General features: G+C 38.3%; 1 pseudogene; it reads left to right on the top strand.

Annotated features, from left to right (window-relative positions):
• Nucleotides 1-4,643: 4,643 nt before the first annotated feature.
• Nucleotides 4,644-8,163, top strand: LOC138142607 (large ribosomal subunit protein eL20 pseudogene; annotated as a pseudogene).
• Nucleotides 8,164-14,004: the final 5,841 nt, after the last annotated feature.

Here is a 14,004-nt window from a genome sequence, read left to right as displayed (position 1 = left end):
GAGAGAGAGAGAGAGAGAGAGAGAGAGAGAGAGAGAGATTGAGAGAGAGGAGTTTCAGGAAGAGATCACAAGTTGAGTATGAGTCATGATGGAGTAAAGAATTTCAATTATCTAGACCTATGGGGCAACTCTGATGAAAACGGTATAGCTAATAATTTGATAACTTGCCTTAATGATAATAAATTCAAGATTTAAAGAAATCAATGAGAAGAATTAATTTTACTTCTTTATTTGGTTTTTATCTACAAGGAAAAACTGGTTGCTGTGGTGAAAATGATAGGAAATGGATACCAGGGGTGGGCAGAAATATAATGACTTGTCCATCTTGGAATTTATATTAGAGAAGAAATAGAAACAACGAGCATTATCTCAAATGTTCCCTTATTTCAGAGTAGCATATTTCACAGGGTTCAGTGAAAGTGAAGGTAGATTACTGTAGAATAAAATTCTATGAGAGGCATGTGTGTGCTCCTCCCAAGGCGTCCTGCTGATGCCCAGAATCTCTGTCTGGAGACACTCATCAGGAAAGGGACCTAGGCATAGAGCAGGGCAGAAAACAGAGAAAGGCACAAAATAACCATGGTGAACAGAGGTAAGGTGGTCAACAGGTACAGAGCCTAGACTGAATCAGATCTGTATGTTCTCTTGTCTAGGCCAGTTGTTTCCAAGTAATAAGTCTGTAATCACTCAGAAAAACTTCATCTAGATGGAGCTAAAGCCTGGTATATAAGTTGCCAAAGCAAGACCCAGCCCTTCTGCTATCATTAATTACTACCATCCCTTCCAATTAACAAGCCTTTTCCTCTTCAAATTCAAGAGTGAGAGAAGCCATGTAGTCTTTTTGTTTTTAAGCAATCGGGGTTAAGTAACTTGCTCAAGGTTACACGGCCAGTTATTATTTCTGGGTGTGGTGCTGAGTATCTGAGCCCGGGATTTGATCTCCAGGTCATCCCAACACTGGAGCCGGTGCTCTTACTCACTGAGCCACCTGGCCTCTCCCAAAGCCATGTAGTCTTTCTCTGTGCCACAAGATAACCTAGAAGTTCAGTACTGTGGGAGCACCTACAATACTGATAGACTAGAGAATGTCCAGGGTCTGCCCCCCACCTCTCTGATGGGTAGCACTGGTTGTGTTGGTTTTAGGCTAGGAACATGTATTCCTGATATGTTCTCTTCTAACATGGGGACCTCTCTGACTAACTCTCCCCTTGGAATTTTTTCCCATCTCCTGTGGACATGACTTTACTCTGAAAAAAAAAATCCTTCCAAGACCCTCCCCTCCCCTCATCCTCTGCAACACTGGGACTAGGCTTCACCTCTGTCTTGTCTATAAGTGGGACATAATTGATAGTACTCCCTGGGTCTCGTTTCCTAACATAGGTCAGAAGTGTAAGGACCCCTTTCCCCACATATATTCTGTAACCCAGGAACATGTATTGACCTCCATCTGGAACCAGTAAATAACCTAGTAATTTTTTCTATCAAAAAAAATTGTGCAGTAGAAGTCATTTCAGAAAAGATTTCAAGAATCAGATTCAAAAGAGAAATAATTATGAAAATAAGGAATTGTATTAAGAGATCTCTATAGATGCAGTAGGATCTCATCAACCAATTTAGATGCTTAAGTCACATAGAAAAAATGGAAGCAAGAGCAAGTCAGGGAGGATAAACACAAGGGTGTAGAACAGTCCTGTAATAGTGTCAAACTCTGAATGAGCTGAGACTGATAAGGAAGACTAGAGTCAGCAATTGTTTGAGTTCTATGGGGGAAAAGGAGAAGCAAGTTATAATAATAACAGTCATTTGATTTTGCTCAGTTGTTTCAGTCATGTCTGACTCTTCATGACTCCATTTGGGGTTTTTTGACAAAGATACTGGGATAGTTGGCCATTTCCTTCTCCAGCTCATTTTACAGATGAGGAAACTGAGGCAAAAAGAGTAGAATGACTTGTCCAGGGTCATAGAGATAGTAAGTATCTGAGACCAGATTTGAACTAAGTTCTTCCTGACTCCAGGTCCAGTACTCATCCATTGCATCACCTAGCTGCCCCAATAATAATAGCTAACATTTATATAGTGGTTTAAGGTTTGCAAAGCACTTTATATTTGATCCTCACAACCACTCTGTGAAGTTATTGCTATTTCCATTTTATAGATGAGGAAACTGAAGCTGAGAGGGGTAAAGTGACTGGCCTAGGATTACATAGTTAAGCAAGCATCTAAGGCAGGATTTGAACTCAGATCTACCTGACTCAAAGTCCACAGAGGGGCATTAAATAAAAATAAGGGGACAATGGAAGAATAAGGAAAGAAGAGAAGAAAATTTTGAAAAAACATTCATACATGTTTCATTTGTTGTGCAACAGAGTTAAAGTCACAGTGATTACATTATTTTCCAAATAAACACACAAAATGCAAGTTATAACCAATCAGTGGTTGTCTGCCCACAGGTCTTAACAAGTAAGTGTTTGCAGGCAAGCACGTTGTGCATTGTTAGGAAGTCTAGCATTCATGGAATGCAGGAAATACATGACATAATACTGCATCATCAAAATTTCAATGCAGGAAAGAAAACTCAAAAATTTACAATGAATTATTAAATTTAATCAAAAAATATTTTTGAAATGATACAAATTTCAAAAAAACAATTAAAGGGTTAAACAAATTAGATTTCCAGGGTGCGCTGAGTAAATTCTTTTTAAAGGGGAGCAGTAGGCCAAATAAGTTTGGGAATCTCTGGTTTAAATAAAATCTAATTCCTCAGAGGTTTGGCATTAACTTACAATGAACCAAGAGAGTAGTGTATACAGTAATAGTTATATTGTTTTAAGAATGACTTTGAGTAAATGTTATTTTATCTACTATAAATACCCAAATTAACTACAAAGGACATGTGAAGAAAGATGCTATCTGTATCCAGAGAAACAACTGATAAATAGAAGTTTGTATGTAATAATTATACACATACACACACCTATTTGTGTCTAATGGTAGTCATCTCTAGAGGTAGAAGGGAGAGGGAAGAAAAAAAGGAAAAGAAAAAGAAATTCACATGATAATTTTGTTGTATATTTAAAAGGAATAGCAAGTCGTGCATAGCAGATTTGTAGTTTCATGTGCAATCATCTTTTCTAATTATATTATGTCATAGAAATGGTTGTTTTATTCTATAAATTAAAAATAAAATAAATTAAAATTTTTTTTAAAATTTTACAATGACCAGTCTTACAAGTTAGACTTTGAATATTATTCAGCCCCTGTTTCTGCTACTGCTTCATCTTCATAGGATCATAGCTTGATCTAGAGTTGGAAGGGGCCTCCAAGGCTGTCCAGTCCAACCTCTTCATTTGTAATTGAGAAAACTGAGGCTCTGGGGGACTTGCCCAAGGACACAGAGAGTGCATCAGAGGTCGCTTTTGAAGGCAGATTCACTGACATCAGAGCTAGTTTACTTTCCAGTAGACTACTTCCCAAAGTTTTCCTAAGCTTCACAGCTTTGCCTTGAAGCTAGTTCTTTAGAAATCACATTTAAGCTTTATTTTTAGCTAGTTAGTTCTTACTCTCCAAATGGGTTGCTCTTATAAGCCTGGGGGAAAATATGGCATTGAGCATCCCCATCAGCCCTATCATCAAACCATAAAATGTATTTAAAAGCATAGTAAGAGATATAAAGATATAGACAAATATAGATATAGATAGATATGTCTATATCTATTTCTCTATTGATATAGATAGATAGGTAGGTAGGTAGGTAGGTAGCTAGATGGATAGATGGATGGATAAACAGATACTTTCTCCATAGCTTGGAGAGAAGTATAAGGTAATTCACCATAAGAAGACAAGGTAATGTGCAATAATTTTTGTCTAGAAGTCTATACAATGGATGAACTATTTTGTGCCCAGACACTGAAGAAATGTGAAAGAAGGTGTCTGGGTACAAAACTCAAGGAAAGTATAAGAAGTAGATCAGAGAGAGTTAAAACAGATAACTGTGAACATTTACTTAAGCCAAATATCTAAAAAAAACACTTTTGGTTTTTTTAGTTTCAGTCATATTCAACTCTTTTGTGATCCCATCTGGGGTTTTTCAGTTCATTTTACAGAGAGTTAAGTGATCTGCCCAGGGTCACAAAGCTGGTAAATATCTCTGACCAAATTTGAACTCAGTAAACTGTCTTCTTGGTTCCAGGTCTGATACTCTAATCCATTGTGCCACCTAGCTGCCTCTCTAGAAAACACTAGTTTGGGACAAAATTTCAGAGACACTGACTTCTCCTCTTTCCCTTGACCCAATATCCAATCAAGTCTTGTCTTATATCCATTTCTTCCCTTCCATCCTCACTGAATTTGTTATCTCTTACCTGAAACATTGAAAGAGTCTCCTAACAGTTCTTCCTGACTACCCCTCCAATACATTGGATTATTACTAGTTTACATACTGCATTACTACCAAAATGGTCTTTCCTCTGATTGTAGTATAGTCAAAATGTGTGATTGGTCATGTAGCCCTATTGCCAAACCTACATTTAACTAAAAGACTAGGGAGAACTTGCAAAAGGCAAGTACTCACACAGAGGTCAGAAGAAGTAGTAAAAGGACACCCTCAAGGTCTCTCTAAAGAACTTTAGTATCGATTGTGAGACATGGGAGACTGGCACCAGACTGCCCAGCATGGTGTGCCCGCATCAAAGAAGGCATTATCCGTGCTCTATGAGCAAAGCAGAATCACAGTAGCAAAAAGAAAACATGAGATGCACAAATCTAGAGACATCTTCCCCAAATGTTCAAACAGACCATTTGTATCCTACCTGTCTGAAGCCTTCATGTCATTGGTCCTCTTCAAGACAAAGAACAAGAAGTCAAAGTGCAATCATTATGCCATTGCCACTGATACAAATAGATCATTATAAAAACATCAATAGATCTGTGTGATTTAGCTTCTCTTTGGTGTTCTATTTCTAATGTCATCCACAAATGTTATTAAGATGAGTGGTGTCAAACTCAAACAGAAACACACACCACTAACACATACATAAGGGCCATATATTAACTTGGTTTTAAAAAGTAATGTAATATGTTTTACTGTATTTTCATTTATATCATTAAATATTTCCCACTTACATTTTAATCTGGTTCAGGCCACACTCAGGAGTGTTTTAGGCCACATCTAGCCTGAGAACCACATGCTTGACAGTTCTTTGTAAGATGACCTAGAATAGATTGGTCTCATGCTACGCTCTGTGGAGTCTCATTTTTCTCTCAACTGACTTTCAGCTTTTTTATAAGGTAATACAGCTTGAAATCTTCTGCCATCTTCCTCTGTAACATTTCACAAATGATTTTGTTCTCCAAAAAATTGTTATCCTTTCCTGCTATGTCTCTCCACTTGGAAAGGATATCAAGTTGGTTGGAATGGTTTTACACATGTTTGGACTATTCCTTGTAGCAGCATTTTAGCATGTTAAATGGGCCAATGACATGGGTATAGTCAAAGACTCTTCTCCAGGTTGATTTCAATCCATTAATCACTTAAATCATAAAATGCTAGAGCCAGAAGGGAAGCTAGAGTCCAAATTCCTCATTTGATAGATAGATGAGGAAACTGAAGGCAAAAGAAGTAAATTATTTGTCTGAGATCATAGACATAGTAAATAGAAAAGTCAGAACTTCAATCCAAGGTTCTCACTCTTCAGTTCACAGTCCTTTTCTCTTTGGGTCCAATCATCCAATCACTTGTTGTCCACATCTAGTCCACATCTGTCCCTCATGTCCACAAAAATTCCTTGAGATTGTCTTTGCCAGATTCCTTACTTAAATCCAGGCATATAATATCTATGGCACTTCCTTGATTCTAGTTCAAGAATTTTTTTAATTATATAAATCTGGTATAACCTATTCATGATTATTTATGATGTATCTAAAGTCTCAAAATATTTCCTGTAATAATGCTTTCTAGAATTTTTTCAGGAATTCAAGAGAAGCTTATTAGCTTATTTACCCTCTTCCCTTTTCTGAGAACTGGGCTATTTGCCTTCTCACATCCTTTAATACCTCTCCTGTTCCCCATGATTTTTCAAAGATGTCACAAACCGTAGTTCAGCAATTGTATTTGAATATTTGTCTCTTAGTATCCTGAGATATTGTTCACCTGGGAATGGTGATGAATACATTAAGGACACTTAGCTACTTTCCCTAGCTACATCTCTTCACTTGGATTTAGTTTTAATTTCTTGAATATAATTTTTTGTTTAATACTTCCCTGTTTGAAAAGCAATCTCCTTAGCAGAGAAGATGGAGGCAAAATGGGGGGGGGGGGTTGTATGTCTGTCCTCTCTCTCTACCATTATATCTATTCCCAATCAGTGGTACTATCTTTTCTTTGATCTTTCTCTTTCAATACAGCTAAGAAAAAATTATTTTTATTATCATCATCAACCTCACCTTATTTTCAGCTTTATCATTTGTGATATTATTCTTAGCAAACTGTTCTCTTCTTGTATTTATCCTGTTACCTGCCTTTTCTTCCATATTCTGTACATGTCATCTAAAATTGTGGATTTCTTCAGGTATTCATACCCAAGATAGCGAACTTGTTAAGACCATATCATTCTTCTTGAATCAACTTCCCTGTAAAATTTAAAGATATAGAATATCTATAATTTATCCAATCACCAAAATCTGGTCTTCCAACTCCTAAGATTTGGGTCATACTCTACCTGTTTTTCCCCTCTTTATTACAAAAACTAAAGTATTGCAATGCTATCACTACCATTTTCTCCAAATGTTCCTATCATTTTGACTTGGGAAACAGAATCATTCTTTCTCTAGAGAGGAAATGATCTATGGAGTGAAAGAGGGTCAGCTTGGGCAGGACAGAAGAAAAACATAACTTGTGGACTGATTTTGCACCAAGGAACAGTCTCAAAATAGTATCGTACCTGGGAAACTCTACTTACAACCCAGAGAGATAGTTCATTCTCCCACAAGACAAAAGAACTCAGGAAGCAAGCCATGTTCTGTAAATCACCCAAAATCAAAGAAGCAAAGTCTTGCCCATTACCCCACTCTTCTACCTCCCGGGCCGTAACATTAGGAGGTAGAAGGAATTTTGAGCTTTAATTTGTGACTCTGAGAATTTTTTGTGGTTTACTTTCAGATCTTATAATTGAGGGGGGAGATGAGAGGGAAAGATGAAGGTTTTGAATTTCAGAGTGCTCAGGCCATAAATCCTATACTACAAAAATTATACATTCTTCTCCTTTCCTTATATCTTATTTGTGTGAGCAGAGTCAAGATTTTGTCAGAGTTCCCTATGCAAACAAGTTAGCTAGTAGATTGACATATTTGTTTTGCTACTAAAATTCTTTCAAAGTGATCAAAGTATCTTTTAATCCTTTGGGACCAATAAACACATAGCCTTGTTTTCACAGAGAAATCTCTGTGCCTGTGACTTATTTGGTGCCATCTGCCAAGATTTTCTATTTCTAAAATCACAAGAGCTTGGAATTTAGAAGACTAGATCTATTAGAGAATATGGAGATCAGTCTCATTTGTGGTTCTGATAAAGAATTCAATAACCACCTTTTGCGGGTTGGCTGGGCATGAGGCAGCAGCACCGTGAAGACCTCGGGCACACTGAGAGAGTATAAGATGGTTGGGGGCTCCCTGCCCACTCCCAAGAGCCTGGTGCTGCCTCTTTATCGAATGTGGATCTTTGCTCCTAATCATGTCGTAGCGAAGTCCCAGTTCTGGTACTTCGTTTCCCAGCTGAAAAAAGATGAAGAAGTCTTCTGGAGAAATCGTATACTGAGGACAGGTTTTTGAAAAGTCCCCTCTTAGAGTGAAGAACTTTGGCATCTGGCTGCGTTATAATTCCAGGAGTGGGACCCACAACATGTACAGAGAGTACAGGGACCTGACCACTGCTGGTGCCATCACTCAGTGCTACCGAGATATGGGAGCCCATCACCATGCCTGGGCCCACTCCATCCAGATCATGACAGTGGAAGAAATTCCTGCCATAAAATGCCGCCGGCCCGCAGTCAAGCAGTTTCACGACTCCAAAATCAAGTTCCCTCTGCCCCACAGAGTTCTGCGTTGCCAACACAAGCCAGGCTTTACTGCCAAGAGGCCCAACACCTTCTTCTAAGATTAGAGACAATGAGGCACCTATTTGGTTTAAATAAATTTCTCAATTGGAAACCCCCCCAAAAAAAGAAGAATTCAATAACCTCTGACAGAACTAGAAACTACTTTTTCCAAGGGTATGGTCTGTTGAGGTTAACTCACCCCTATCCCCTTTCATTATGGCAGCATAAAGTTATATGGACTAGGTTCAATAAAAGAGTTTTGTATCAAAAATATGTTTTAATCTTTTTTCATAAGGAAGAATTCCCTTCTTTCTCTGGGTCAGTTCAGTCATTTTCAGATGTGGCCAATTTTTTGTGACTCCATTTAGAGTTTTCTTGGAAAAGATACTGTAGAGGTTTGCCATTTCCTTCTCCAATTCATTTTACAGATGAGGAAATTGAAGCAAGTAGGGCCATGTGACTTATTCCAGGTCACATAGTTAGTAAGCGTTTGTGGTCAAATTTGAATTCGGGAAGATTAGTCTTCACAATTCCAGGCCCATCACTCTATCCATTGTACCACCTAGCTTCTGTTTCTTTGAACCCTTCAGAAAAAAGTCATCACTACACAAAACATTCATATTATTTGCTTCAACAAAAACCTCTCTTTATGCACAAGACAGAAAGGAGGTCAAAGGTAGATCAGAGAGAGGTAAGCCTATGTTCCACTCCAAAGTTCTGGGCATCTTCCCCTGTTAACAAACCTAAATCTGAATGAGACCCTTTTGGTGAAAGTTGTCAGGGTAAAATACTTGGAAAATAAAGACCTAATAAGTAAGCAATTTTGCAAGTCAGAACAAAAAGAAGAAAGACAGATTATGCCCAATTCATGAACAATGTCACACTCAAATTCCTACATATTCTTAAGGAAGGAAGGCAAAGGGATGGAAGAAAATATTAAATGCCAACTTTTTTCTTCCACATTTTAACAGAAGCTGGTAGAGAACGGGGAGGGGGATGGGAGAATTTTATCAGAAAAAAATTTAAAGGAAAAAAATTTCATTAAAGATAAATGACACCAGCTGTGATACAACCTGGAAATGGAGTCATTATTCAACCCCAAAAATCTCTCTTTGAAAGTAGCTATGGTGCTCAAATATTTCAAGTGAATAAAAATGCCTAGAGGATTTAAATCATCATTTTATACTGCTAATAATATGAAAAATTACCCAGTGCAAATACATACTACCTCTGCAGAGACTCCTCTCCTTCATCAAGCCGTTAATGTCTCTGCCTTCCTTTCGGGGAAAGACAAGAAGAGTGAGCCAGAATTTGGCGGTCACTAGATGAACCCCGCTGACAGCAGAATGTGACGCCAATAACAGGATTCATTGACAGCTTCAGGAAAGAGATCAATAATGGAGGGATGGAAGACATGGGAACTAACATTTAATAGGAGCAGGGACCTAAACCAGTCAGACTGTGAAGGGGAGAGGAGGGGGGATGACAAGGGATTTAACGGGAGATTCAAAGTTGAATTGAAAAAAACTGCAGGAGAAAAAACTATAGAAAAGACACGGGAATCTTTAATTTCTCCTGTGGGAAAGAGTGAAAAAGTTGCTAGTGGCCACAGGCAAACAAGGAATAATTAACATTGTGTATGTGTGTGCCTACGTGTGTATCACTCCCTTGTTAAAATGGCTTTCTCCTTTATAGATGTGTCTATTAAATACAGGAGTACACACACACACACACACACACACACACACAGTCCTAGCACAGTGCCTACACATAGCAGCAATTTTTGTTGAGCTGAATTTTCTTGGGAAAAATCCCTGTACTTGCAAGCATCATTCTGGTACCAACTCCTCACTTGCAAAACCTTAACCACAGTGGATTAGATTTATACTGCGTATACTTAACCACAGTGGATTAGATTTATACTGCTAATTCAAACCAACATTATTCCGCATCTGTAAAATGACATTTTGAAAATGAGTCATCATCTCTAAAGTGCCTTCCAGCTCTGTTAGTCTAGGGGCTATACATTGTACATAAACATACATGATAGGATTAAGTCCTGAAAGGCCCTTTAAATCTGGGAAGGTCAGACTGAGAGCCAGAAAGGACCTTAGAGATCACTGGGTCACAGCATCATAGATTTAGAGCTGAAAGGGCTCTTAGTCCAATCCCCTCATTTTCAAGAAGAATAACAGAGGCCTACAGAAGGAAAACGACCCACACAAGGTGATACAGGTAGTAATCTACAGAGCCAGGATTTGAATCCAAACTCCTCTAACTACAAATCTAGACAACCTTCTCATTTTCCAAATGCAGAAACATACAATGCAGAAAAATACAGTACTACAATATAGGAAAATGCAGAGCAGAAAAGCAACTTGCCCAATGTCATATAGATAATAAGCAGGAGAACTGTGATTAAAAGCCTCAGACTCTACATTCATTGTTCTCTATCCACCACACAACACTACCTATCCATTGTGTGGTTGTATAAGTAGTTGTGACTGGAACTTTCTCTTCAATCCCATCCTCCCATCCCTATCCACACACACCCCATCTTTCTTTCTATTTCTTTCCCAGTTTTCTCCTCCTTTCTTTAACCACCCTTCCCCCACACCTATACTTGTACTTAGACACACATACACACAAACACACACACACTGCATATATGTCTTTACTGATGAGAGAAAGGGTAAGGAAGAAGCACTTTGAGGGACTGAGATGGAGGGGTTCCTTTTATAAAACACCAAGTGAGGTCTCCCAAATCTCACACATGCTTCATGTATCTTGTCAAAATTATGTGAACATTTTATTTCTCACACATCATCTCAGAGACATCTTTCCTCCTTTGGGTTGCTCTCTTACTTCCAGAAATAATATTTATTGCTTTAAAGACTCAGGACCTGAAACATTTATCTCCAACAAAGTATATCATGGAGTATTGATTTATTTTTAGCTTTTAGGCTACCATTTTATAGCTTCCATTCTCCAGATTGACAACTAATCAAAATAATAACAATCATCTATATCAGGTGCCTGGAAAGAGAGAGATCAGCACTTTGACATTACAGTTCTAATACTGGGCCAGTATAGATAGACAGATCAGACTCCCTCTTGGATTGAGAAAAGGGTGACGTGCATGATCCAGAATGAAGAAGTAAAGGGCAGAGCATCTTTACTATTTAAATTTCTTTTTACATTTGAAATTGTGTGAAGTCATATCTTTGTGGGTCTGTTTTGTTTGCAGGATGTGGTAAGAGGGAGGGCATGGTTTTCTTATATTGCAGCAAGAGTTTTTCATTCCTAATGAAATGTGGGGAAAAAAATGCACTGGTAACTTCTGTTGTATGAAGGTTATTTCCTGTACTGACCATTTTGGAGAAACTGTTTTCTAAGCATACTGAGATGTCTTCTTCTCTGAATCATAGGATCAGAGTTTTAAAGTTAAGAGGAACCACGGAGGTTATCTAGTCCAGTTTCAATTTACATATGAGGAAACTGAGGCCCACAGAGCAAAAGTGACTCGTCCAGGGTCAAAAAGTTGTAAGTGATTGAACCACAATCTGAACTGAGGTCTTCTATTATCATTCATTCCTCGATGAGTTCAATGTTTGGCTCATAGTCTTTCTTTCCCTCTCAATTCCTGCTCCAGTTCTATGAGATTTCAATATACATATTAATATTCACTCAAATAGCTTTACTTCCTACTTCCCCAATCTACTCAGTTCCCATGACCTACTCTATCTCAGTTACACATAGAGATGGTTATATCCTTGATCTTGGCATCACCCACAATTTTCCACTTCTGTGTCCACAAACTCTAAAACTCCTTTATTTGACCATAATCTTTTGTCATACATCTTTCCTTCTTCCTTACAACCCCTAATCCTGTTCTTCATCCTCATCATGACCTCTAATCACTCTGTCCCTCAGTTCTTCCCCTGGCCATCACTCCTATATTAATTACACTCACTACCCTTCCCTGTCTCTACTCTTTGAGGAATGCTATACTATCCTCTACACTTGAATACCTTTTCCCATTGTCATATAACTATTCATGCCTTGCCAAACCCCAATCTTAGATTAGTCCTCCCATCTGCTACCCTCACTCCTATTCACATGTTGCTGAATGTAGCTAAAGAAAAATACAAAACCCTGTTAATTGGGCTTACTACAATTTTATATTTAATAATATCTCTTGGGTCCACACTTCAGCAAGGGAATCCTTTCACACTTCCCTAGCTGATCCACTATCACACTCACTAGTGTCTATTCCAAATCTCATCACTCCTAAAACCTCTCTCAGCTAAGAACCTTGCTTCATACTTCACAAAAAAAGTAAAGAGCTCCCTCTTATTCCCTCTTCCTCATGTCACATTACTCAAGCATCTCTTACCATCCCTTCTATTCACCCACATCTCACAGGAGCAGAGGGCCCTTCTTCTTGCCAAGGCAACATACATTCTTGATCCTTTTCCATCTCATCTTCTCCAGCAAATTACCCAATATGTCATCCTATTTGCTCATTTTAAATGTCTCCCTATCTACTGGCTGCTTCCCTATTACCTATAAATATACCATGGCTTCCTCATCCTTTAAAAAAAAAGCAATCCTTGCTTGATTCAATGACCTCTGCTGACTACCATTCTAGATCTCTCCTCTCTTCATGACTAAACTCCTTGAGAAATCTATAATTGATACCTCCATTTCCTCTCCTCTTACTATTTTTAAAGCTTTTGCAATCTCCATTAAGATTCATAATTTAATTGAAACTACTCTCTTCAAAGTTACCAATGAACTTTTAATTTCCAAATTTAATGTTTTTTCTCTCTTCATCCTATATTCTTTAACATTGTTAATCACTATCTTAGCCTGGATAGTCTCTTGATATGCATTTCTCTTATTTTCCTACTACCTGTCTGACCACTCCTCCTTGGCTGAATCTTCTTCCTGATACACCCATTAATTGAAAGTATCTCGGGGTGGCTAGGTGGCCGCAGTGAGTAAGAGAACCAGCCTTGGAGGCCTCAGATACTTAACACCCACACAAAATAACTGGCCGTGTAACCTTGGGCAAGTTACTTAACCCCAATTGCTTTAAAAAAAAAAGTATCTCCTAAGATCTGTACCAGACCTTTTTCTCTTTTTCTTCTATACAATCTCACTGGTCATCTCACCTTTCCCCTGGCTTTAATTACCACCCCTATGAAAATGTTTCTCTACTCAGTCCCTATGACCTACTCTATCTCAGTTACACATAGAGATGGTTATATCCTTGTTTGGCATCACCCACAATTTTCCACTTCTCTGTCCACAAACTCTGAAACTCCTTTATCTGTCCATAATCTTTTGTCATTACATCTTTCCTTCTTCCTTACAACCCCTAATCCTGTTCTTCATCCTCATCTTGACCTCTAATCACTCTGTCCTTCAGTCCTAACCTCTCTTCTGAGTTCTAGTTCCACATAAATGACTTTCTTGTAGATATTTTGAATTAGATGCCCTGTAGGCATTGAAAACTCAACATGTCCAAAACAGAAATCATTTTCCTTCCTCCCAACCCATCCTTTTGAATTTCTCTATTGATGTCAAGAGTACCGCCACCCTCCCAGTCACCCAGACTTTCAACGTCGGTGTCACCTTGACTCCTCACTTGTACTCATTCCACATATGCAATCTGTTGCCAAATCTTCACAGCATCTCACCTATATATCCAATCTCTCTATTCACAAGACTCTCACCCTGGTACAAGCCTGGACCATTTCTATAGTTTTCTGACTGGTCTCATTGCCTCAACCCTAAAGCATAGGTCTGATCATATAACTCCCACATACAATAGATTCTATTGGTTCACTATTATCTCCAGGACCAAAAAGCCTCCATTTAGCTTTTAAAACCCTTTACAATCTGGCCC

This window comes from Petaurus breviceps, unplaced genomic scaffold (assembly GCF_028583685.1).
Source record: "Petaurus breviceps papuanus isolate PSGF00001 unplaced genomic scaffold, PetGlider_PUasm1.0 90594, whole genome shotgun sequence".
NCBI classification, from domain to species: Eukaryota; Metazoa; Chordata; class Mammalia; order Diprotodontia; family Petauridae; genus Petaurus; species Petaurus breviceps.
This window is presented reverse-complemented; position numbering and strand designations above follow the sequence as displayed.